Source organism: Ranitomeya variabilis, chromosome 4 (assembly GCF_051348905.1).
Source record: "Ranitomeya variabilis isolate aRanVar5 chromosome 4, aRanVar5.hap1, whole genome shotgun sequence".
Taxonomy (NCBI): domain Eukaryota; kingdom Metazoa; phylum Chordata; class Amphibia; order Anura; family Dendrobatidae; genus Ranitomeya; species Ranitomeya variabilis.
Window position 1 is genome coordinate 189337381 of NC_135235.1, and position 25060 is coordinate 189362440.

General features: G+C 44.8%; 1 protein-coding gene across 1 annotated transcript in view; it reads right to left on the bottom strand.

Annotated features, from left to right (window-relative positions):
* Positions 1-25060, bottom strand: part of PRKCG (protein kinase C gamma) — a 708823-nt gene that overhangs the window by 678221 nt on the left and 5542 nt on the right. The gene's annotated exons all lie outside the window — the stretch shown is intronic.

Genomic DNA, 25060 nt, shown 5'->3' on the forward strand with positions numbered 1-25060 from the left:
AAGGGACAAATGTTCCTGGGGACGTCCCCAGGAACATTTGTCCCTTGTGCGGTAAGTATTCGGCAGCAACCACATTTTCGGTACTTCTTATGAGGGGTAACATTGTTTGAAAGTGCCGTATTTATGGCCATTATTCTGGTCTGTTGTTTCCATCGCCTCTATGTACTGTAATGATGGTTGTTTGCGGATTGCTGCAGATTGCTGTTCTATTGTTTCACCGCACTTGCATTATCTTCCATTCAGGTTTTTGCGTTATGTATGTTTAGTTTTTATTTTTTGATTTAGTATTTTTGCTAATTTTTTCTATGGCTAAGTCATGCATAATTAGATGATCATTCTTCTAAGGGACTTGGTTCCTGGGCACGCGCTTCCTGCTTGTTATCCAGTATTTTTCTGGCAGTGTCATTTTCCTTCCTCTCACTTTGGTCATGTTCATTATCAATAAAGTTTATATTTTTTGTATATTACCTTTTTGGACCATTATTTCATCGTTCTTTTGGAAGTAGTTAACCTACACTTTCATGTAGCGTGTCAGAGCATAAAAGGAGATGAGTGCCTCGCTCATGGCTACGCCCCATGCTGTGTTACACTTGGCCAAAAGTATTGAAACTGATAAAAATTTTGGTTTTCACAAAGTTCGTTACTTTAGTTTTAATAGTGGCAAATTGCATTAAAGGTGTATTCTCATGTTGCCTCTTGAGCATCTGACAGCTATGCACCTTCTTGAATGACAGTTCATGTGAGATATAGAGTTGCAGTATTAGTAAAACTATATAACTCGGCACAAGTCCTGCTATACCACATTCAGCTATCAGTGGTCTGTTCTGCATCTAAACTGTTTTCACAATAGTTACATACAAAGAGAACAGGGCATTTGAACAAGCACACCGTTAGAAGTCGAGTTCCCGCTGCTGCACAGTGGGAATCTCGAACCATGTCTGCTGCGGTCTCTCATTCTGCATCAGCCAAAATGGAGCCTGCTCAGCAGAGACGTCGGTCCAAGCATCTTGCTCAGTCCCACTCTGTGCAAAGGGTTACTGCTGCTTTTCCAGCTTCTGCCATTGAAGCCAGTGCTGGGCAGCGGCGAGCAGACACTTTTGGGACTAAGTCCTGCTTTTCCCCTTCTGAGCATGCCCAGGGCAAGATCTCCCATTGGAGATCGAGGGTCACATGCTCAGATACTGCAGCAGATCCCATTGGTCCTCCAGGAAGGTCCTGTACATGCTGCAGCTATAAAAGGTTTGCATGGCCGCATGGCCATGCGCTAGTATACACGTGTTTATGTGCTCTTAATCATCCCCTCCCTTGTGTTTGAATGCTCGCGTAAGGAGGATGATTGTAATCTAGTGCCTGACTTGTAACCAAAACTGGTACACAAACAGCGTCTATTGCTGTGATCGCCAGTGCGGCGCCATGCGCTATCACCGCGCTTTCCAAACCCAAGTCTGGGTGGTTAGTGGCGTCCGCCAGTGCGACATCACATGCACTCTCGTGCTATTTAACCTCTTCACCCCGAAGCCTGTTTTCACCTAAGTGACGGCCAATTTTTAGAATTCTGACCACTGTCACTTTATGAGGTCATAATTCTAAAACACTTCAACGGATCCTGGTGATTCTGACACTGTTTTCTCGTGACATATTGTACTTCATGATAGTGGTAAAATTTCTTCAATATGACTTGCATTTATTTGTGAAAAAAACAAAAATTTGTCGAAAATTATGAAAATTTAGCAATTTTCAAATTTTTAGTTTTTATGCCCTTAAATTAGAGAGTTATATCATATAATATAGTTAATAAACAACATTTCCCTCATGTCTGCTTTACATCAGCACAATTTTGGAAACATTTTTTTTTTTTGTTAGGGAGTTATAAGGGTTAAAAGTTGACCAGCGATTTCTCATTTTTGCAACAAAATTTGCAAAACCATTTTTTTTTTACGGACCACCTCACACTTGAAGTGACTTTGAGGGGTCTGTATGGCAGAAAATGCCCAAAAGTGACACCATTCTGAAAACTGCACCCCTCAAGGTACTCAAAACCACATTCAAAAAGTTTATTAACCCTTCAGGTGCTTCACAGGAATTTTTGGAATGTTTAAAAAAAATTGAACATTTAACTTTTTTTTCACAAAATTTTTACTTCAGATCCAATTTATTTTATTTTACCAAGGGTAACAGGAGAAATTGAACCAAAAAAGTCGTTGAACAATTTGTCCTGAGTACGTCGATACCCCACATGTTGGGGTAAACCATTGATTGGGCACATGGCAGAGCTCGGAAGGGAAGGAGCGCCATTTGACTTTTCAATGCAAGATTTGCTGGAATTGAGATCGGAACCCATGTCGCGATTGGAGAGCCCCTGATGTGCCTAAACAGTGGAAACCCCCACAAGTGACACCATTTTGGAAAGTAGACCCTCTAAGGAACTAATCTAGATGTGTGGTGAGCACTTTGAACCTCCAAGCGCTTCACAGAAGTTTATAATGTAGAGCCGTAAAAAAACAATTCATATTAATTTTCACAAAAAATGATTTTTTGCCCCAAATTTTTTATTTTCCCAAGGGTAACAGGATAAATTGGACCCCAAAAGTTGTTGTGCAATTTGTCCTGAGTACGCTGATACTTCATATATGGGGATAAACCACTGTTTGAGTGCATGGCAGAGCGCGGAAGGGAAGGAGCGCCATTTGACTTTTCAATGCAAAATTGGTTGGAATTGAGATCGGAACCCATGTCGTGTTTGGAGAGCCCCTGATGTGCCTAAACAGTGGAAACCCCCACAAGTGACACCATTTTGGAAAGAAGACCCCCTAAGGAACTTATCTAGATGTGTGGTGAGCACTTTTAACCCCCAATTGTTTCACTAAAGTTTAGGATGTAGCGCTGTGAAAATTAAAAATTCATTTTTTCTTTCCACAAAATGAGGTTTTAGCCCGCAATTTTTTTTTCCCAAGGGTAACAGGAGAAATTGGACCACAAAAGTTATTGTCCAATTTGTCCTGAGTACGCTGATACCCCATACATTTGGGGTAACCACTGTTTGGGCGCATGGCAGAGCTCGGAAGGGAAGGAGCGCCGTTTGAAATGCAGACTTAGATGGATTGGTCTGCAGGTGTCATGTTGCATTTGCAGAGCCCCTGATGTACCTAAACAGTAGAAACCCCCCACAAGTGACCCCATATTGGAAACTAGACCCCCACGGAACTTATCTAGATGTGTTGTGAGAACTTTGAACCAACAAGTGTTTCACTACAGTTTATAACGCAGAGCCGCGAAAATAAAACATATATTTTTTTCCACGAAAATGATATTTTAGCCCCAACGTTTTTATTTTCCCAAGGGTAACAGGAGAAATTGGACAACAAAAGTTGTTGTCCAATTTGTACTGAGTACGCTGATACCCCATATATGGGGGGGAACCACTGTTTGGGCGCATGGCAGAGCTCGGAAGAGAAGGAGCACCGTTTGAAATGCAGACTTAGATGTATTGGTCTGCAGGTGTCATGCTGCATTTGCAGAGCCCCTGATGTACCTAAACAGTAGAAACCCCCCACAAGTGACCCCATATTGGAAACTAGACCCCCCACAGAACTTATCTAGATGTGTTGTGAGAACTTTGAACCAACAAGTGTTTCACTACAGTTTATAACGCAGAGCCGCGAAAATAAAAAATATATTTTTTTCCACGAAAATGATATTTTAGCCCCCACGTTTTTATTTTCCCAAGGGTAACAGGAGAAATTGGACCCCAAAAGTTGTTGTCCAACTTGTCCTGAGAACGCTGATACCCCATATGTTGGGAGGAACCACTGTTTGGGCGCACAGGAGAACTCGGAAGGGAAGGAGCACTGTTTTAGTTTTTCAAAGCAGAATTGGCTGGAATTGAGATCGGACGCCATGTTGCGTTTGGAGAGCCCCTGATGTGCCTAAACAGTGAAAACTCCCCAATTCTAACTGAAACCCTAAACCTAAAACCAGCCCTAACCCTAGCCCTAACCCCAACCCTAACCCTAGCCCTAACCCTAACCTAGCGCTACTTTCACATTAGCGTTTTTTTGCATACGTCGCAATGCGTCATTTTGGCGAAAAAACGCATCCTGCAAAGTCATCTGCAGGATGCGTTTTTTCCCCATAGACTAACATTAGCGACGCATTGCGACGTATTGACACACGTCACAACCGTCGTGCGACGGTTGCGTCGTGTTGTGGCGGACCGCCGGCAGCAAAAAACGTTACATGTAACTTTTTTTTGTGCCGACGGTCCACCATTTCCGACCGCGCATGCGCGGCTGGAACTCCGCCCCCACCTCCCCGCACCTCACAATGGGGCAGCGGATGCGTGGAAAAACAGCATCCGCTGCCCCCGATATGCGGCGCTTGCACAGTATGCGTCGGTACGTCGGGCCGACGCAGCGCGACGGCCCCGTACCGACGCTAGTGTGAAAGTAGCCTAACGGGAAAATGGAAATAAATATATTTTTTAAAATTTTATTATTTTTCCCTAACTATGGGGGGTGATGAAGGGGGATTTGATTTACTTTTATAGCGTTTTTTGGGTGGATTTTTATGGTTGGCAGCCATCACACACTAAAAGACGCTTTTTATTGCAAAAAATAGTTTTTGCATCACCACATTTTGAGAGCTATAATTTATCCATATTTTGGTCCACAGAGTCATGTGAGATCTTGTTTTTTTGCGGGACGAGTTGACGTTTTTATTGGTACCATTTTCGGGCACATGACATTTTTTGATCGCTTTTTATTCCGATTTTTGGGAGGCGGAATGAACAAAAAACAGCAATTCCTGAAATTCTTTTAGGGGGGGCGTTTATACCATTCCACGTGTGGTAAAATTGATAAATCAGTTTTATTCTTCAGGTCAGTACGATTACAGCGATACCTCATTTATGTAATGTTTTTATGTTTTGGCGCTTTTACACAATAAAAACTATTTTATATAAAAAAATAATTGTTTTTGCATCGCATTGCATTGCATTCTGAGAGCTATAACTTTTTTATTTTTCTGCTGATGATGCTGTATGGCGGCTCTTTTTTTGCGGGACAAGATGACGTTTTCAGCGGTACCATAGTTATTTATATCCATCTTTTTGATCGCGTGTTATTCCACTTTTTGTTTGGCGGTATGAGAATAAAGCGTTGTTTTTTGCCTCGGTTTTTTTTTTTTTTTTTTTTTAGGTGTTCACTGAAGGGGTTAACTAGTGATATAGTTTTATAGGTGGGGTCGTTATGGGCGCGGCGATACTAAATATGTGTACTTTTATTGTGCGATTTTTTTTTTATTTAGATAAAGAAATGTATTTATGGGAAAAAAATATTTTTTTTTTCTTTATTTAGGAATTTTTTTTTTTTTTTTTTTTTTTACACATGTGGACGTTTTTTTTTTTACTTTTTTACTTTGTCCCAGGGGGGGACATCACAGATCGGTGATCTGACAGTGTGCACAGCACTCTGTCAGATCACCGATGTGACAGGCAAGGGCAGAGGCTTGCCAGCGCCTGCTATTAGGAACTCTCAGCAGGCGCCGGCAAGCTAGGTCATCTCATGACCCGGAAGGAGTCCCGCGGCCATCTTGGATCCGGGGACTCCTTCCAGGTCACCGGAGCAGCGCGATCTCATCACGTTGCTCCGGTGGGAGAGCGCAGGGAGCCCCCGTCCCTGCGCGATCCCCCTCTATGCCGCTGTCACTATTGACAGCGGCATCAGAGGGGTTAAATGCCCGCGATCGGCGATAGCGCCGATCGTGGACATTGCTGCAGGGTGTCAGCTGTCATATACAGCTGACACCCGCACCCGATCACCGCGGCACTCAGCGCGAGACCGCGGTGATCGATGCGCCGTACTAGTACTGCGGCTGGCACAAATGCAGTGCCGGCAGCGCAGTACTAGTACGGCGCATGTCGCGAAGGGTTAATTATTATTTCTGTAACGTGCGGTACTGCGGCCCTGTGACGCAACAGGGTTCGCCTATTTCACACAGGGTGAAGCTAACCCATGTGTATCCTCATTGTACTGCCATATAGTCCGTCATTGCTTAGCAGCAGGTTCCATCTCTGCACGGTGGACCCCGGGCTGCAAACGCACCTTATTCCTTTTCTCTAAATTTCCCTGCATGTCTGTTGCTCCAGTCCCTGACAGCAAGCAGCCTGAATGGTAAACTTAGCATTCATTCTCTGAACTGAAATACCCTGCATGTCTATTGCTCCAGTCCCTGACAGCAAGCAGCCTGAATGGTAAACTTATCATTCATTCTCTGAACTGAAAAACCCTGCATGTCTATTGCTCCAGTTCCTGACAGCAAGCAGCCTGAATGGTATCTGAGTCATTCTATCTTCGGCATTGATTCCTGCTTATATCTATATTTGCTAGCCATCTTAGTATGCAATTGTTTTTGTTTATAGATATTTAACTCACTTCTGCTAGCCCTTATGCAGAGAGATCACATAACTGTTTCAAAGCGGTTTATGATCCATGTAGACCTGGACGTTTGTTTATCTGTTCACTACATTTATTGTGTCCTGCTGTCTCAACTGAGTTAGATTGACTGCAAACGAGAGGGGGAAAAAAAGTGAGAGCCTTCTATAAATGTAGACATAGCTTGGGGAGACATTTGTGCAGGAGACATTTGTGCAGGGGTGCATTCGTGCACTATTATTCGTGTACATTTATTCAAAGTACTTTTTCTAAGTACTCGCAGTTATAACATGGCAGTTAGACAGGGCAGGAGACAGGTAAGACAATCTAAATCTATTCCCTATTCATTTGGAACAGAACAAATACTCACCATATGTATTTGTATAATCTATATCCTGGCTGCTGCATTCACACACTTTCACCGCCCTTGCATTAACTCTCTATACTCCATCCATATCGGCCCCTCTGTCCTTGCCTCTCCTATGTATAGCACTCATGCTCTGTTCACACTGCTTAACAGCGCAGATCCATTCAGTCCCACCATCCAACACAAGATACGCTCTCACAAATCACTTAACCATCTGCTCACTCTTTCTATCCTCCTTCTCCTAGTCGCTGGAGACATCTCTCCCAACCCCGACCCCCATGTTATAGCCAGTCAAACCTCCCAACTGCTACACTCAGAAACCCCTCTAACCTTATTAATATTCCATGCATGCCTTCTGTCTCTTTGAATTGTGCCCTTTGGAATTCTCGCTCTGTGTGTAATAAACTCTCCTTCATCCATGACTTCTTCCTTTCTAATTCTCTTATCCTCTTGGCTCTTACTGAAACCTGGATCCAGCAGTCAGACACCTCCACTGCTGCTGCTCTTTCATATGGTGGACTACACTTTTCTCATACCCCAAGATCGGACAACAGAGCAGGTGGAGGCGTTGGTCTGCTCCTTTCACCCAAATGTACCTTCCAAGTTATCCCCCAAGTATCCTCACTTGTCTTCCCTTCGTTTGAGGTCCATGCTGTCAGACTCTACATCCCCTTCTCCATGCGTGTGGCAGTGGTGTATCATCCTCCAGGCCCCTCTCATCAGTTTCTGGATCATTTTGCCACCTGGCTTCCACTCTTTCTCTCCCGTGACACCCCCACCCTCATCATGGGTGATTTCAACATCCCCTTTGCTTTTCCCCTCTTCCCATCTGCTTCTCACCTTTTATCTCTAACCTCCTCTTTCGGCCTCTCGCAGCATACTAACTCTCCAACACATGAAGATGGAAACTCCCTCGACTTGGTCTTCTCCCGGCTTTGCTCAGTGGATGATTTCACAAACTCCCCTCTCCCGTTCTCTGACCACAACCTTCTTTCATTCTCTATCAAGAACTGCCATCCCGCTCAGGTCACCCACACTTTCCACATTTATAGAAACATGCAGGCCATTAACACCCAGAAACTTATGAAGAACTTGCAGTCCTCATTGGCCCCAATCTCCTCCATCTCATGTCCTGATTCTGCTCTGAAGCATTACAATGAAACCCTGCAAAGTGCCCTGGATGAAGCTGCACCTCCTATACATAGAACAACTTGGCACAGACAACGACAACCGTGGCACACGTTGCAAACACGTTTCCTGCAGCGGTGCTCCAGGTGCGCCGAACGTCTGTGGAGAAAATCTAATCTACCCGAAGATTTCATCCATTATAAGTTCATGCTAAAAACATACAACTCTGCCCTTCACCTCTCCAAACAAACCTATTTCAACACCCTCATCACTTCACTATCCAATAACCCTAAACGTCTCTTTGACACTTTCCAGTCCCTACTCAACCCAAGAGTGCAGGCTCCAACCACGGATCTCCGCGCTGATGATCTGGCCAATTACTTCAAAGAAAAAATTGACCATATTCGACAGGAAATCATCTCCCAATCTCTTCATACCATGCACTGTCCTCCCTCCCCCACTGCATCTAGTTCACTCTCTGACTTTGAACCAGTTACAGAATAAGTAATCAGGCTCCTTGCATCTTCTCGCCCAACCACTTGCACCAGTGACCCCATTCCATCACATCTCCTCCAGTCCATTTCCCCGGCTGTCACCTCTCACCTAACAAAAATATTCAACCTTTCTCTCACTTCCGGTATTTTTCCATCCTCATTTAAGCATGCCATCATACATCCATTACTTAAAAACCATCCCTCCATCAAAACTGTGCCACTAATTATGGACCTGTCTCTAATCTTCCCTTCATCTCCAAAATCCTCGAACGCCTGGTCCACTCTTGTCTTACCCGCTATCTCTCAGATAACTCTCTTCTCGACCCTCTTCAATCTGGTTTCCGTTCTTTACACTCTACTAAAACTGCCCTCACTAAAGTCTCTAATGACCTACTAACAGCTAAATCTAATGGTCACTACTCCATGCTAATTCTCCTGGATCTCTCCACAGCATTCGACACTGTGGATCATCAGCTCCTCCTCACTATGCTCCGCTCCATCGGCCTCAAGTCTACCGTTCTCTCCTGGTTCTCCTCCTATCTCTCTGACTGCTCCTTCACTGTATCTTTTGCTGGTTCCTCCTCCTCTCACCTTCCCCTTACTGTTGGGGTTCCTCAAGGATCAGTCCTAGGCCCCCTCATCTTCTCTTTGTTTACTGCCCCTATTGGACAAACAATTAGTAGATTTGGTTTCCAGTACCATCTCTATGCTGACGACACCCAATTATACTCTTCTTCTCCTGTTATCACGCCGACCTTTTTAGAAAACACCAGTGATTGTCTTACCACTGTTTCTAACATCATGTCCTCCCTCTATCTGAAACTGAACCTGTCAAAAACTGAACTCCTCGTGTTCTCTCCCTTTATTAACCTACCTTTGCCTGACATTGCCATCTCCGTGTGCGGTTCCACCATTACTCCAAAGCAACATGCCCGCTGCCTTGGGGTCATACTTGATTTGGAGCTTTCATTCACCCCCCACATCTGATCACTGGCTCGCTCTTCTTATCTGCATCTCAAAAACATTTCTATAATTCGCCCTTTTCTTACTTTCGACTCTGCAAAAACTCTTACTGTTTCACTTATTCATTCTCATCTGGACTATTGTAACTCTCTACTAATAGGCCTCCCTCTTGTCAAACTCTCCCCTCTCCAATCTGTCCTGAATGCTGCTGCCAGGATCATATTCCTCACCAACCGTTACACCGATGCCTCTGCCTTGTGCCAGTCATTACACTGGCTACCCATCCACTCCAGAATCCAGTACAAAACTACCCTACCCAAAACAAAGTACTACCCTCATCCACAAAGCACTCCATGGCTCAGCACCACCCTATATTTCCTCTCTGGTCTCAGTCTACCAACCTAACCGTGCCCTCCACTCCGCAAATGACCTCAGGTTAGCATCCTCAATAATCAGAACCTCTCACTCCTGTCTCCAAGACTTTACACGTGCTGCGCTGACTCTTTGAATGCACTACCTAGGTTAATACGATTAATCCCCAATCCCCACAGTTTTAAGCGTGCCCTAAAAACTCGTTTGTTCAGATTGGCCTACCGCCTCAACGCATTAACCTAACTATCCCTGTGTGGCCCATTCAAAAAAAAAAATCAGGTTTCTCGCATCATGTTCTCATACACTTCATGCAGTTAATAGCCTCTGTGTGTGTACTGCTACATACTTAGGCAGTTAACTGGTTCATGCAGCTTTACATGAACACCCGAGCCTTACACTATGGCTGGTCCGAATAACTAAAGCAATTGTTACCATCCACCTCTCGTGTCTCCCCTTTTCCTCATAGATTGTAAGCTTGCGAGCAGGGCCCTCATTCCTCTTGGTATCTATTTTGAACTGTGATTTCTGTTACGCTGTAATGTCTATTGTCTGTACAAGTCCCCTCTATAATTTGTAAAGCGCTGCGGAATATGTTGGCGCTATATAAATAAAATTATTATTATTATTATTCTAATTATTTGGTGCGTTCCGCTAGCCCTAACACACACAGCTTAGGACAGGAAAGTCTGAGGTCTATGAGCTGATGATTTTGCAAGATTGATAACAGCAGCTTATCAGGAACTGAGAGGGAGAGAAAGTGAGGAGAGCAAAAAACTACTATAGAAAAATAATGAGCTGAAGAGCAGTTGCTGGTATCTTAGTAGTTAATCTTAATTCCTGGAATGTAACTATTGTGCACTGCAATCTTCTTCAAGGTCTGGGCCGACTCTAGTTGCCAGGCTCCAAGGAAACCAGCTTTACACTATGAAAGAAAACAGGAGACTGACAGTAGATAGAGAAAGCAAGTCGATTGCAAACTTGCTTATTTTCATGTTACCTAATTAATGTAATTTAATAAATTGTGAATACCGCTTTAACTTTAGATGGTTATGGAGAGTGTTCAGATGAATTGCAAAAAATTGGAAAGTCATTACTTGTCATGAAAATGAACAAAAAACATTGAATTTTCATTGAATTATAGCTCTGCTAAAAAAAAACTAAATGCTTACATCATTTCAGTGATCTTCTCGTTAGCTTAGAAGAAAGTAGTAAAGAGGACAAGGCAATTGATATGACTCTGTCATGTTAATTGATTTATGAGTGCAGACTCTTTGGCTTACAAGGGGCTGGTGTTTGAAATTGTTCTATTAACCATGGTCACCTCTAATTAAACACTTCCAGTCATCATTTCCTTGCATCAAAAGGTCTTTACAGACAAGGACATTGCTGCTTATAACAATGCCTTAAATCAATCATTTATCATCCCATCAAGAACTTTAAAGAGAGAGTTGTTCATTCCTGTGAATAAAACTTTAAGGCACCCAAGAGAGTCCAGCAAGAGCCAGGATCAATTCCTAAAGAGGATTCCACTATAGGTTGAGTACAACATCAGTGTAGAGCTTGCCAAGTGGACAAACAAAAAACAACGAAGTTGTGATCAACTCCCAGCATGGAATAGACAAGAATGTGTTGCTATCAGTCAAGATTTGGCCCAGACGCTGATATCTAGCTGCCAGGAAGAATTGCAGAAGTCTAGAAAAATAAGGGTCAACGCTGTACATATTGAATCTTTGCATTACGTTGATATATTTGTCAATAACAATTTAAGAACTTATGAAATGCTGATAATTGTACTTTTATAACCAAAGAAACATCTGACTAAAATTAGTGAAGCAGCAAACTTTGTGAAAAACACAATTTGTGCCAGTCTCAAAACATTGACTCTATGAAACAAATAACATACTTTGAGCTTTGCATAGATTTTCATGTTGATTAAAGGGATTCTATGAGCTGGACAGCCATTTTCATCTGTCAGGTCCTGCAATTTACAATGTAATACACAATAGGCAGCTGCCATCTATCTCTGCCGTACCCCCATATGCATGTGTAAGGAGATGGACATATTGCTCATTTTCCCCCTTGAAGAATATGTAAATTGTTCTGTGTAATGTGAACTGTGATGTACAATGTGAATTGTGACTTGTGTTAATGATGTTGATAATGTGTGCATTTTGACAGTAGAAATAGTGAGAGTTAATGTTTGGGACCGGGAAGAGCTAAGTTGGAGGGAAAGAGATAGTTTCCTGGTAGTGAGGCAGACAGGGCCTGGGGTGCATAGAGAAAGAACATATGGTCCAATGTGAGCAGTGCCGCATTCTTGGGTGTCACTAAGTGAGAGGAGACCGAAAGGAAGAGATGGAGAAGCCGGAGTGGATGAGAGACAGAATGATTTTCTGGAGACTGGTCCTTGGAGAGGATGCCTAAGAGTAAGGTCTAGAGTTTATAACTACAAGAGGTAATGGGCCTAGACAGGACTGAATACGTAGATGAATAGAGTATCCTGGATGAGAGTTCCAGAGAATGAGCATTAGAGAAGTTGACTACCAGACATACTAGCACCATAGCTCCCCTAAGGAGAAAGAAGACGTTGATCTGTAGGTTGAGTAAAGGACTCTTGCTAAACAGAACTATAGTGTCGAGCTGGGTTGTGGTGAAGTAGTGAGTAATAGTGAATACAAAGAACAAGTAATGAGAGTAAAGAGGAAGAAGTTGAAACTATGTGGAAAATGCTCTGAGTTGTGAAGGAAACGTTTAAAAGACTGTACCCGCTTATCTCCTGTTTATACTCTCTACCAAGTTCCCATCCATTAAAAAGTTTATTGAACTGTAAAACATCTGGTGTGGCAAACCAAAAAGTCAATGGGTTTCCATACAATTTAATACAATAATGAAATATATTGTCATGCAATATAATGCCCAGACGATAGAGGACCTTTATATTACACAGGTCATTTCTCAGAAATGTCTCATCTTTATCTTTTATAGATTCATGTAAAGGTCGGTTGTGTACACCTTCACAACTATTTCTATCATCTTAAAGCATCTGAAATGGGAAATTTTGTTGTATATATTTTCAAGATTTTTTTCTTATACTCCCTTTTGTAGACCATGGTCACAGACTACAAACAAGTCCTGTGTAATAATATTGTGCAGTCATACACCTTTCCATCTCTCTCCATTTTTTTGCTTATCTGCTTAAAAAATCTTTAATTAAAAAATAGAGAAAACAAGGGAAATTTCTACAAAGACTACATTTTTTTTATTTTGAATGCATTGAGATAATCCAACGCAATGAACAGAAGTGCAACAATTTCAACATGCCCGATCCTTTCTTCTCAAGGGAGATAAATGGTCTTCAGGGTTGACCAGCAGTGACTCCCCTCTCCCATTAAGAACACACACTTAGACCAACAGATGATTTTGCAGTGTTAGTCTTCGGTGCCCAAACGTGTGCAGTTGGCCGCATCCTAATATAATTTATAGGATGGCCCAAGCTGGTGATTCCTCTCTTGGAAGCATGGACAGAACATGACACAGTCTCTATAATGGGGTAAGCTTTACTAAGAAGAGGTACTTGCTTAAATGTTTCGGGGCAGCACGGTGGCGCAATGGTTAGCACTGCAGCCTTGCAGCGCTGGAGTCCTGGGTTCCAATCCCACCCAGGACAACATCTGCAAAGAGTTTGTATGTTCTCTCCGTGTTTGTGTGGGTTTCCTCCGGGTTCCTCCCACATTCCAAAGACATACTGATAAGGAATTTAGATTGTGAGCCCCATTGGGGACAGCGATGATAATGTGTGCAAACTGTAAAGCGCTGCGGAATATGTTAGCGCTATATAAAAAATAAAAATTAAAGGAGATGTCAGGAGTGGAGTTAAAGTTCAAATGTCGAATGACATTTGAGTGCAGTCCAATTTCCATGTACTGACAGAATGGAGAAGATGGAGACTTTTTTTCTCATCATCAGAGAGAATCAGATCACATTATACTGACAGTCTGATCACAGTTTGATGAAAGTGTAATTTGCTTAATTGATCCGATTTTCTCGGAAGACAAAAAATATGATTGTCTGCACCTAGACTATGGGTGTGTGCATTAGCTGGAGTAATCAACTTCTTACCTTGGCCATTTGGACAGCACCGCACCTTACAAAAGCTCCAAGCTTCCTGCTGGAAGCTGCCAGATATAGTTCTGCTTGCCTTGTTCACACACTCTGATTTTCAATGCCTGGTTTCTAGTGGATTTTCCTGTTTATGGTGACAGCTTGTTTACTGACTATTCTCTTGCCTGATGATTTTGTACCTTATCTGCCTTTCTGATTTTCACTTGGCTATCACACCATTCCTGCCAGCCCGCATCATTGAAGAGCAGTAGCCGACTCTGTGGCGCCAACCCAGGGGACCCTGCAAAAGACTAGATCCCTGTGCAGAATTAAATAGGTGAAGGCCAGAGCAACCCATGAGATTTGGTAAACGGAGTGGCTAGCCATTTTTAGAGCCGACTGGTGACTGTAAACAGTCCCCCCATTATACTATCACTACGAGCTGATTTCTCTAATGCTACCACACAATATTTAATTTTTTACTAAGCCTTTTAAATGTTTTTTTGACATTTCCTTGCCCCAATAATTCCAAGCAGATTGGTGGGAGTTTGAGTCCTGAGACACCCATTGATTGCCTAAACTTATCCCCATCCGTGAGAGGTGTACAGCTCAGGAGACAAAAGTGCACAGCTCCTCTTGGCTAAGCCTGCAAACAACATAATGTGCAGATTAGATTGAACAACTGAAACGGGAAAATAAGGTTAATTCTGACATGCCGGTAGTCAAAGACGGTAGAGGAGGTATCCAGGAATGTAGCTTATTTGTCAATGCGTTTCGAAGTTACAACCGGGTCACTGTGGTTTACACTGACAAAGAAGTTTGGATCTTCGAAATGCATTGACAAATAAAACGAATTCCTGAATACCGTTCTCCTCTTCCATCTTTGACTACCGGCAGTGCAGAATTAACCATTTTCATTCCATTTCAGTTGTCATCTTAGCCTTGAGTTTTTTAGTGGATGTGGATACACAACCTTACCAGGTGAGTACCATTGCCTTTGGTCTCCCCAACGTCACTTGATAAAACCGTTTTGTGCTCATTGTTATTCCAGTTTTTCTACATCAGATTAAATTGAAAGCATAATGTAATGAATCCGTACCCCGCTCTTTGCGTGTACTCAGCCAGGAGCTGCGCACTCCTGTCTTCTGACCTGTGCACCTCTCGGGAAGGGGATTTTGAGCAATCACCGGACACCTCAGGACTCTGACCACCACCAATTTGCTTGTAATTATAGAGGCAAAGAAATGTGAAAAAACAAATTTTGAAAACTTTCGTTACTCTTTAAGAAGAATGTTGCGCCATCTAGATAAAAGGAACCTGAATAATTTTGTGACCTGGATTTTTTATTTATTACCTTTACTATTTAATGAAGGACCAGGCATATTTGATGTCACCCTTGTGAAAAGGCAAGAGATAGACATGACGCTCTGAGACAGTTTCATTATAAATGATACATAAAAAAGCCTAAATCAGGACTACTGCACTGTGCTTCCATGTAGTTACATTATGTGTGGTCTTATTAACACATGGCAAATGAGGAGCCAATCGGTAATATAATAGGAGAAAATATGTAATCTACACAAAAATCTCTAAAACTAACAAAAAGCTAAATATTCTTTACACAGGTAGAGTCATGTATATTACAGGAAGTGATACTAACCCTATAAATAATAAGTCTGCAAATAATAAGCCTATAAATAAATACAACGGGGACTCAATACCTTCCCCCATATTTGCCGCTAAGTGATTGTTCTTGAGGGCTTTAACCCCTTCTTTCCGCAGTCATTTTCCATTTTTTTATTTTCGTTTTTACCTCCCCTTCTTCTAAGAGCCTTATTTTTATATTTTTACGTCCACATAGCCGTATGATTGCTTGTTTTTTTGCGTCAAAGTTGTACTTTTGAATGGCACCATTCATTTTATCATTTAATGCACTAGAAAGCGGGAAAAAATTATAAGTGTGTTGAAATTGCAAAAAAAAAGTTCAATTTCACAATTGTTTTTTTTTTTATTTACATTGTTTAGTATATATGGAAAACTGATCAGGTAATATGATTCTGCAGGTCAGTACGAGTACACAGATACCAAATATGCATAGTACAAAGAAAATTTGTTTGTGTCGGCCAAAAAAGTGGTGTGATTTGAACTTTTGAGTTTTTTCAATTTTCAAAATATTTTTTTTTTACTGTATTTTTACTTTATTAATCGAAGCCTCGATCATCTGATCGCTTGTACTATGCACAGTAGTACATCAACACTGGTTTGTATAGTGAAAATCACACTCTCCTATGAGTAAAAGAATCGTCTTGTCAAACCCGGGGTCTTTATCAGACCCCCGGCTATCATGACAACCCATTGGTGCCCTGCGATCGCATCACGTGGAATGGCACATGCCCCCTGCCGATGCGTGTTAAATGCCGCTGTCAGGGATTGATAGTGTGATATTACTAAGGAATTTGGGGAAATGGGAAGGTTATACAGAAGGAAGGTTGGAGATTATGGAGTTTATTGTAGATTAATATACGATTATACATTGAGGATGATTTAATAAATGTCATCACTACATGTTCAATAGAATAACATTTGGCAACACTGACGTGAAAAAAAAACAGGGGAAATTAGTTGTAATTAAACTGAGCAGCAGAAAGCAATGCCAGTCAGCTGCTGCTAAAGCTTATAAAATAATAGGATGTATTCAAAATGTCTCCATACTTAAAGGGAACCTGTCACCCTGTTTTTTCAATATAAGGTAAAAATAGTGTTCAATAGGGCCTGAGCTGTGCTGTACAATAGTGCCTTTATTATCCCCCCTGATTCCCCACCTTTGCTGCCAAAATACCTTAGTAAAGTCGCCATTTTCGGCTGTGAATCATGCAGGTCTGGTCAAATGGGAGTGGTGAAATCGCTGTTTCTCCCCCACCTCTTGCTTTTCTTCCCGGCGTTGGCGTAGTGGTTCGCACATGTGCAACAGCCGAATGCACTGCGCAGCGGCAGAAAAAGAGCGCGATCTGCGCTATTCAACGGTTTATCGTGGTGGCGGCCATCTTCCTGAGGCCGCGCGTGCGCAGATGGAGTACTCTGCTTCCCGGGGCTTCAGGAAAATGGTCACGGGATTCCGCGCGTGCGCAGATGGAGATCGCGGCGAACACTATTTTTACCTCATATTGAAAAAACGGGGTGACAGGTTCCCTTTAAGGTATACATATCACTAGTCATGCCTAGCATTGGAGCATTATGCCCAATTTTTGACAAATAAGGGATTCAATGATATAAGGCTCAATGTATGCAACAATAAGAGAACTTAAAGAGAACCTTTCATGTCCCAAAATGCTATTAACCTGCAGATATAGGGTTAATCTGCAGGTTAATAACATTCTTAAGTCGTGCAGACCGCGAAATGAAAGCTCGGCAACAGGGAGGAAATTAACTTTAGGCCGGGGTCACACTTGCGAGTCTCTCGCCTCAATACCCGGCATTACCGCCACCACTCGGGACCGGAGTATGTATTTCTATGCAGGAGAACGCTCCGGTCCCAAGTGCTGGCAGCAGTGCCAGGTATTGATGCGCGAGTTTCTCGCATCACACTCACAAGTGTGAATCTGGCCTAATTCCTCTCATCAGCCTCCAGCTTTCAGTCATAGAGGCGTGGCCAGAGTGGTTTCAGTCACCGGTCAGTACATAGTAAGTAATGGCTGTAACTACACCCCAGCACTGACTGATAGCCGGCTCTGTACTGAGGCACAACACAGCCAGCTCCCAGTCAATGCTGGGGCAAGGGTAAAGCCGCTGCTCCCTGTGTAGGGAGCGATGACTGAAACCACGCTGGTTGCACCTCTATGACTTAAAGTCTAAGGCTAACGAGAGGAATAACGCTTATTTCCTCCCAGTAGCCAGGGTTTCATTAGTGGCTGCATGGCTTTATAATGCCATTAACCAAAAATTAACACCACATCTGCAGGTTAATAGCGTTTTTTGACATGACAGGTTTGCGACCTAAGTTGAGAGCAGCATAATATAGGGACAGAGATCCTGATTCCGGTGATGTGTCACTTAGTTTACGGGGTGCAGCAGCTGTGACAATCAAAGTTTTTAAATGTAGTATGTGTTAGGGGTCGAGTTCTCGCCTCTGCACAGGGGGAATCTTGGGCCATCTCCGCTGCAGTCTCCCATTCTTTTCCTGCCGCAGTGGAGTTTGCTCAGCGGAGACGTCGGTCCCAGCTTCTTGCTCAGTCTGACTCTGTGCAAAGGGTTACTGCTGCCTTTCCAGCTTCTGCCATTGTAGCCAGTACTGGGCAGCGGCGAGCAGACATTTTGGGAACTAAGTCCTGCTTTTCCCCTTCTGAGCATGCCCAGGGTAAGATCTCTGGTTGGAAATCAAGGGTCACATGCTTAGATACTGCAGCTAATCCCATTGGTCCTCTAGGAAGGTCCTGAAGGTGCTCAACTTCTGTGGCAGCCTCCCGTTGGTCCTTCTGGGAAGGCCCTGTACTCGCTGCAGCTATAAAAGGTTTGCATGACCGCACGGCCATGCGCTAGTATCAATCCAAGTTATGTGCTTTGCGCCAGTGTGGTCATGTGTGATTGTATTCAGGGACCCGGCTGAAATAAGCCCCTCCGATGAGGAGATTGTGTGCATGCATGACCACTGACTGCTCTCTGTGTGGGCAGTTAGCTTGTGCTCCTGTGAGTCTAACAGGGCGCAGAGCTTTCCTTTCACGGCTACTCTGTGAAGTAACAGAGCTAGCCTATACCACCAAATAGTGCCACCATTCACTAGCAGCAGGTTCCTCCTGCACGGTGGACCCCGGGCTGCAAACGCACCAATAATAATAAACATCTATATTTACTTGGTGCGTTCCGCTAGCCCTAACAGTATGCAGCAGAGCTCAGAAAGCTGCCCCCACCCATACTACTGATTATACTCAGAAAGCTGGGGGCACAGTTGGACCAGGACTCGCAAGATCACCAGTCCGCCGTGATAATCTCCTGCTGATAAAATGCTTGTATTGGATCAACATCACACAGCCTAGTAAGTGACATGTCACTGAAATCTATGTTTCAGTCCCTCCCTCATGCTGTCCTCAGATTACATAGCAAAAACCTGCTGACAGATTTCCTTTAATAATGACCAAATTAAATTAAAATGATCATCACTCTTTGAATCCTAATTTTTTGTCTCCAGTGCCACAAGTAGAGGTGTTTCCACCATACCATAGCTTGAGATCCTGATCATCTCTCTGGCTAATAAACTGATCCTGATTGAGAAGAGGCGTGGCAGTAATCAGGCTTGTGTGTGACTAGGGAATGTGATAAACCACAGATAATATATGTTTTAGGGCTGTCCCACACGTCCAGATAATTCCGGTACCGGAATAAATCGGTACCGGAGTTATCCGTGTCCGTGTGCCTGGGAACTCACGGAGGCCATACTTGCGGCACACGTGTGCCGCCCGTATGGCGAGTGGGTACCACACGGAGCGTGTGGTACCCACTCTGCATGGTGCTGAAGCTGCGATTCATATCCTCTCTGCAGTAGCGTTTGCTGCAGAGAAAATATGAAGAATAGTGTTTAAAATAAAGATCCATGTGTCCGCCGCCCCCCCGCTGGTCAGAAAATACTTACCCGGGTCCCCCGTCGGCTGTCGCTCCTTCCTGGTCTGGCCGCGGCTTCTCCTGCATGCGGTCACGTGGGGCCGATCATTTACAGTCATGAATATGTGGCTCCACCCCCCATAGGGGCGGAGCCGACTATTCATGATTGTAAATGATCGGCCCCACGTGACCGCATACAGTAGGAGGCGCGGCCAGACCAGGAAGGAGCGAGGGAGCGGGTAAGTATTTTCTGACCAGCGGGGGGGCGCACAGGGGGTGGGGGGGCGGCGGACACATGGATCTTTATTTTTAACACTATTCTTCATATTTTCTCTATAGCAAACGCTGCTACAGGGAAGATATGAATACCGGCTTCAGCACCATGTGGGGGGGACAGCGCTTACTGTAGCGCTGTCTCCGGCACGCCACACGGACCCCAGACGGAGAATGTCCGTGTGAGGTCCGTGTTTTACGCGGACCCATTGACTCTATTGGGTCCGTGTAAAACGTGCGCTCCCACGAACACTGACATGTCTCCGTGTTTGGCACACGGAGACACGGTCCGCAAAAAATCAATGACATCTGCACAGATGCATTGATTTTTATGGGTCTACGTGTGTCAGTGTCTCCGGTACGTGAGGAAACTGTCACCTCACGTACCGGAGCCACTGACGTGTGAAACCGGCCTTAAGGTGTGGGGAGCAATCACTTTTTCACACAGGGCCCTGTAGGTTTGGATTTCTTTTTCCCTTAGTAATAAAGACCTTCATTTATAAACTGCATTTTGTGATTACTTGTGTTATCTTTGTCTAATATTTACATTTGTTTGTTGATCTGAAACATTTAATGTGACGAACATGTAAAAGAATAGGAAATCAGGAAGGGGGCAAACACTTTTTCACATAACTGCAGTATTTATAGATAGGGTTTATAAACCAGACTGCCATTATTTTGTCCGGCACTTTAGGCAATAGAGCTCTGACTACGACTAGCCCCAGTTGGTGCGGCCTATAGCATCTGATCTGTTTTTGACAGAGGTAGTTTGTAAAAAGCATTTTCAGTTCATCCTCCAATTTATTCACAAACAGAAACTGTCAGCGAGGGGGTCAAGTGAAATTGACCATAACATTGACCAGGCGTCCGTTGTCACCTACATAACCCATCAATATTCATCATCAACCTATTGACATGAATTACTTTAGCCAAAGATGCTTGATCATTTATATGGAAATGGAGGACACCAAGGGAATTCATCAGGGTTAGATGTTTCATGTTGGCAGCTAATGATGACAGTATCAATGTAGTGAGTGTGGATAGCTTGAGGCTATGATATTGGTCGCCATCTAATATATAATTGCCTAGAATACTACTTCCTGCAATTTGTGCCAACTTCCGTGGCTTTGTCCGGAGCTAATGTCCGGAGCTAATGTCCGGAGCTAATGTCCGGAGATAAGTGACGTCACCAGTGTCCTACACCCAGGCAGAGCACAGGGGCCCCAGGCAGCATATGGGGCCCCAGGCAGAGCACAGGGGCCCCAGGCAGCATATGGGGCCCCAGGCAGAGCACAGTGGTCCCAGGCAGCCTATGGGGCCCCAGGCAGAGCACAGTGGCCCCAGGCAGAGCACAGGGGCCCCAGGCAGCATATGGGGCCCCAGGCAGAGCACAGGGGCCCCAGGCAGCATATGGGGCCCCAGGCAGAGCACAGTGGCCCCAGGCAGAACATGGGGCCCCAGGCAGAGCACAGGGGCCCCAGGCAGAGCACAGGGGCCCCAGGCAGCATATGGGGCCCCAGGCAGAGCACAGGGGCCCCAGGCAGAGCACAGGGGCCCCAGGCAGCATATGGGGCCCCAGGCAGAGCACAGGGGACCCAGGCAGCATATGGGGCCCCAGGCAGAGCACAGGGGCCCCAGGCAGAAGAGCACAGGGGCCCCAGGCAGCATATGGGGCCCCAGGCAGAGCACAGGGGCCCCAGGCAGCATATGGGGCCCCAGGCAGAGCACAGTGGCCCCAGGCAGCATATGGGGCCCCAGACAGAGCACAGTGGCCCAAGGCAGCATATGGGGCCCCAGGCAGAGCACAGTGGTCCCAGGCAGAGCACAGGGGCCCCAGGCAGCTTATGGGGACCCAGGCAGAGCACAGTGGCCCCAGGCAGAACATGGGGCCCCAGGCAGAGCACAGTGGCCCCAGGCAGAGCACAGTGGCCCCAGGCAGAACATGGGGCCCCAGGCAGAGCACAGGGGCCCCAGGCAGAGCACAGGGGCCCCAGGCAGCATATGGGGCCCCAGGCAGAGCACAGGGGCCCCAGGCAGCATATGGGGCCCCAGGCAGAGCACAGTGGCCCCAGGCAGAGCACAGGGGCCCCAGGCAGCATATGGGGCCCCAGGCAGAGCACAGTGGTCCCAGGCAGAGCACAGGGGCCCCAGGCAGCCTATGGGGCCCCAGGCAGAGCACAGTGGCCCCAGGCAGAACATGGGGCCCCAGGCAGAGCATATGGGGCCCCAGGCAGCATATGGGGCCCCAAGCAGAGCACAGTGGTCCCAGGCAGAGCACAGGGGCCCCAGGCAGAGCACAGGGGCCCCAGGCAGAGCACAGGGGCCCCAGGCAGCATATGGGGCCCCAGGCAGAGCACAGGGGCCCCAGGCAGCATATGGGGCCCCAGGCAGAGCACAGGGGCCCCAGGCAGAGCACAGTGGCCCCAGGCAGAGCACAGTGGTCCCAGGCAGAGCACAGGGGCCCCAGGCAGCCTATGGGGCCCCAGGCAGAGCACAGTGGCCCCTGGCAGAACATGGGGCCCCAGGCAGAGCACAGGGGCCCCAGGCAGCATATGGTGCCCCAAGCAGAGCACAGTGGTCCCAGGTAGAGCACAGGGGCCCCAGGCAGCCTATGGGGCCCCAGGCAGAGCACAGGGGCCCCAGGCAGAGCACAGGGGCCCCAGGCAGCATATGGGGCCCCAGGCAGAGCACAGTGGCCCCAGGCAGAACATGGGGCCCCAGGCAGAGCACAGGGGCCCCAGGCAGCATATGGGGCCCCAGGCAGAGCACAGGGGCCCCAGGCAGCATATGGGGCCCCAGGCAGAGCACAGCGATATTTTGGACCACTGTGCGGTGTTTCAGACCCCCTGTGTGATGTCTGGGGCCCTGTTCTTAAGTATATTAAAGATTAAAGTAACGTATATTAAAGTATATTATAGATCAAATTTGACACGTTTATGAGCACCATTGAGTGATATACTCAAGAATGACATAATTTTTCAACATTTTATGGTTTCAAACTGTAAACACTCAGAGTTTTTTTTACTTCAACCAGAAAACCTTAACGGTTCATAAAAAACTTGACTGTTCAGGATATGATAAAAGTCATAGTATTCTGAATCTTTAACTTATAAAGATACCTTTACATGGGGTGATTATTGGTTCCAGAGAGGCTTTCGGCCGATAATCGTACACATGGCTGGTGACAGGACAATACAATATAAACGTTCAAAGGTAAACACTGATAACATTAAAATCTAATATATAATTGCCTAGAATACTACTTCCGGCAATTTGTGCCAACTTCCGTGGCTTTGTCCGGAGATAATGTCCGGAGATAAGTGACGTCACCAGCGTCCTACACCCGCTCAGGGTGGACAAAGATATATGCCTTCGTGGTGCGCGGCACTTTTCTGATTGGTTGCTGCCTGCCGCGAGCGACCAATCAGAAATGTGCCGTACTGTCAAGAATTGTCAAGAGCTGGTGAGTACAGCCATTTTTTGTTCTTTCTTACTATTATTTATTAATTGTATTATTCTTACATTTGAATAAATAAAGTATATATGGATTCTAGACTCCCGATTCTTTAGAATCGGGCTGCCATCTAGTTAGTAATAAATCCACAAGTTCTGCTTGGTGCAGATCTTTATTCTCAGATGCCAGTAAGAAATACAGAGAAGCATCAGCCTGGGAGATACCCCGGACTCCGCATCCTTTCATGCCTTGTGTAACTGGAAATAAATGTCATGTTTCCATAACAAGACCCCCTTCCGAAGAGATACGCTCATCGCTCCTAGGATTAGTCTCACTACTTTGCTAAATCTTTGAACTTTACCAAGGGAATAGAAAAATGGTTTTCCAGTAATTGTAATCTCTGATAAGCTGCATTTCTATGCTTCATTAACTTCAGCGACAGAAGGCGAGAGATGATAGAAAACTCCCCGTATATCACCGAGAGCATCGAGGCTTCACTGACTATACACGTTAAATATGGCTATCGTTAGCAGGGCAGACAGACAAGTGAATATGTAGGCAGATGGGGAAAGTAAAGGGATAACAAGCTGAACAGATACATACTAGAGATGGTGCCAATCTATTCTATGGCTGCTGGACAGGAGCCTTCAGAACCAACTGTACTTGACAATATCTGAAGCCCTTTTTTCGATTAGCTGACAAAAGTGCATCACACCACAACCATGACGTTGTGACACACTGACTAATCAAAAGGGAAGCTGAGAATGGCATCATATAAGAGGTGGTTCTCAGGGCTTCCAACCTGCGACCACAGATCACTGACGTGGCCCATGGACCGGCTCCTGGGTATAGACTCACACTACCCAAAGTTGCAGAGATACAAAGATATGGTAGATATCTGCTGGCATTATTGGAGCTTCCTCTGATAAGTAGGCCCATTTTGTAGACTTGGCGCATTATCTTCTTTGTGGAGTTGTTGACATTGCATTAAACCTACTAATCAGTAGAGGTGCCGAGAATGACAGTGGGCCTGGAGGAAGTTCGCTTTGTTATAGAGGTACGGACTACTGACATGACCACTGGACAATGGTCCTGCGCATTTTTTTTTTGCAAACTCATATGGTCAACTTTAGGAGCTCTCTGCTTTTGTTCTTTGAGATGAATTCTGAGTGGCACTGTTTCTGGGCAACATTTTCAATTTTTTTTATCTAAAGTGCCCATGGTCCTTGATGAAAAGTGTCAATTTTTTTAATCTAAAGTGCCCAATGTCTTTGGTGAAAAGTGTCCATTGTTTTCTATCTAAAGTGCCCATTGTCTTTGGGGAAAAGTATCCATTGTTTTTTATCTAAAGTGTCCATTGTTTTTGATGAAAAGTGTCCATTGTTTTTTATCTAAAGTGTCCATTGTCTTTGATGAAAAGTGTCCATTGTTTTTTATCTAAAGTGCCCATTGTCTTTGATGAAAAGTGTCAATTGTTTTTTATCTAATGTGCCCATTGTCTTTGGTGAAACGTGTCTAATGTTTCTAATCAAAAGTGTCCATTGTTTCTGGTCTATAATGTCCATTGTCACTGATCAAATTTTTCCATTGTCTCTGGTCAACTTAATGGAGAATCCAATGGGGAAGTCCATTTTAAATTAACATGATTTATGTGGTAGTAGTAGCATTTGGCAGATTTATAATGAAAGCCACGTCAAAAGTGGGAATGTTGGAAGATGTAAGCTCTGAAGCCATGATACATGAATGTTGCAGTTATACAGGCTTCAAGTAAGTATTAGTATAAGTAAAATTTACATTTATAATACAAGAAAAAGTGCTTTTTAGGGGCAACCAACGCTGTATCCAACACCTGAGTCAATCCCCATGTGAATTTTATTATCAGTAC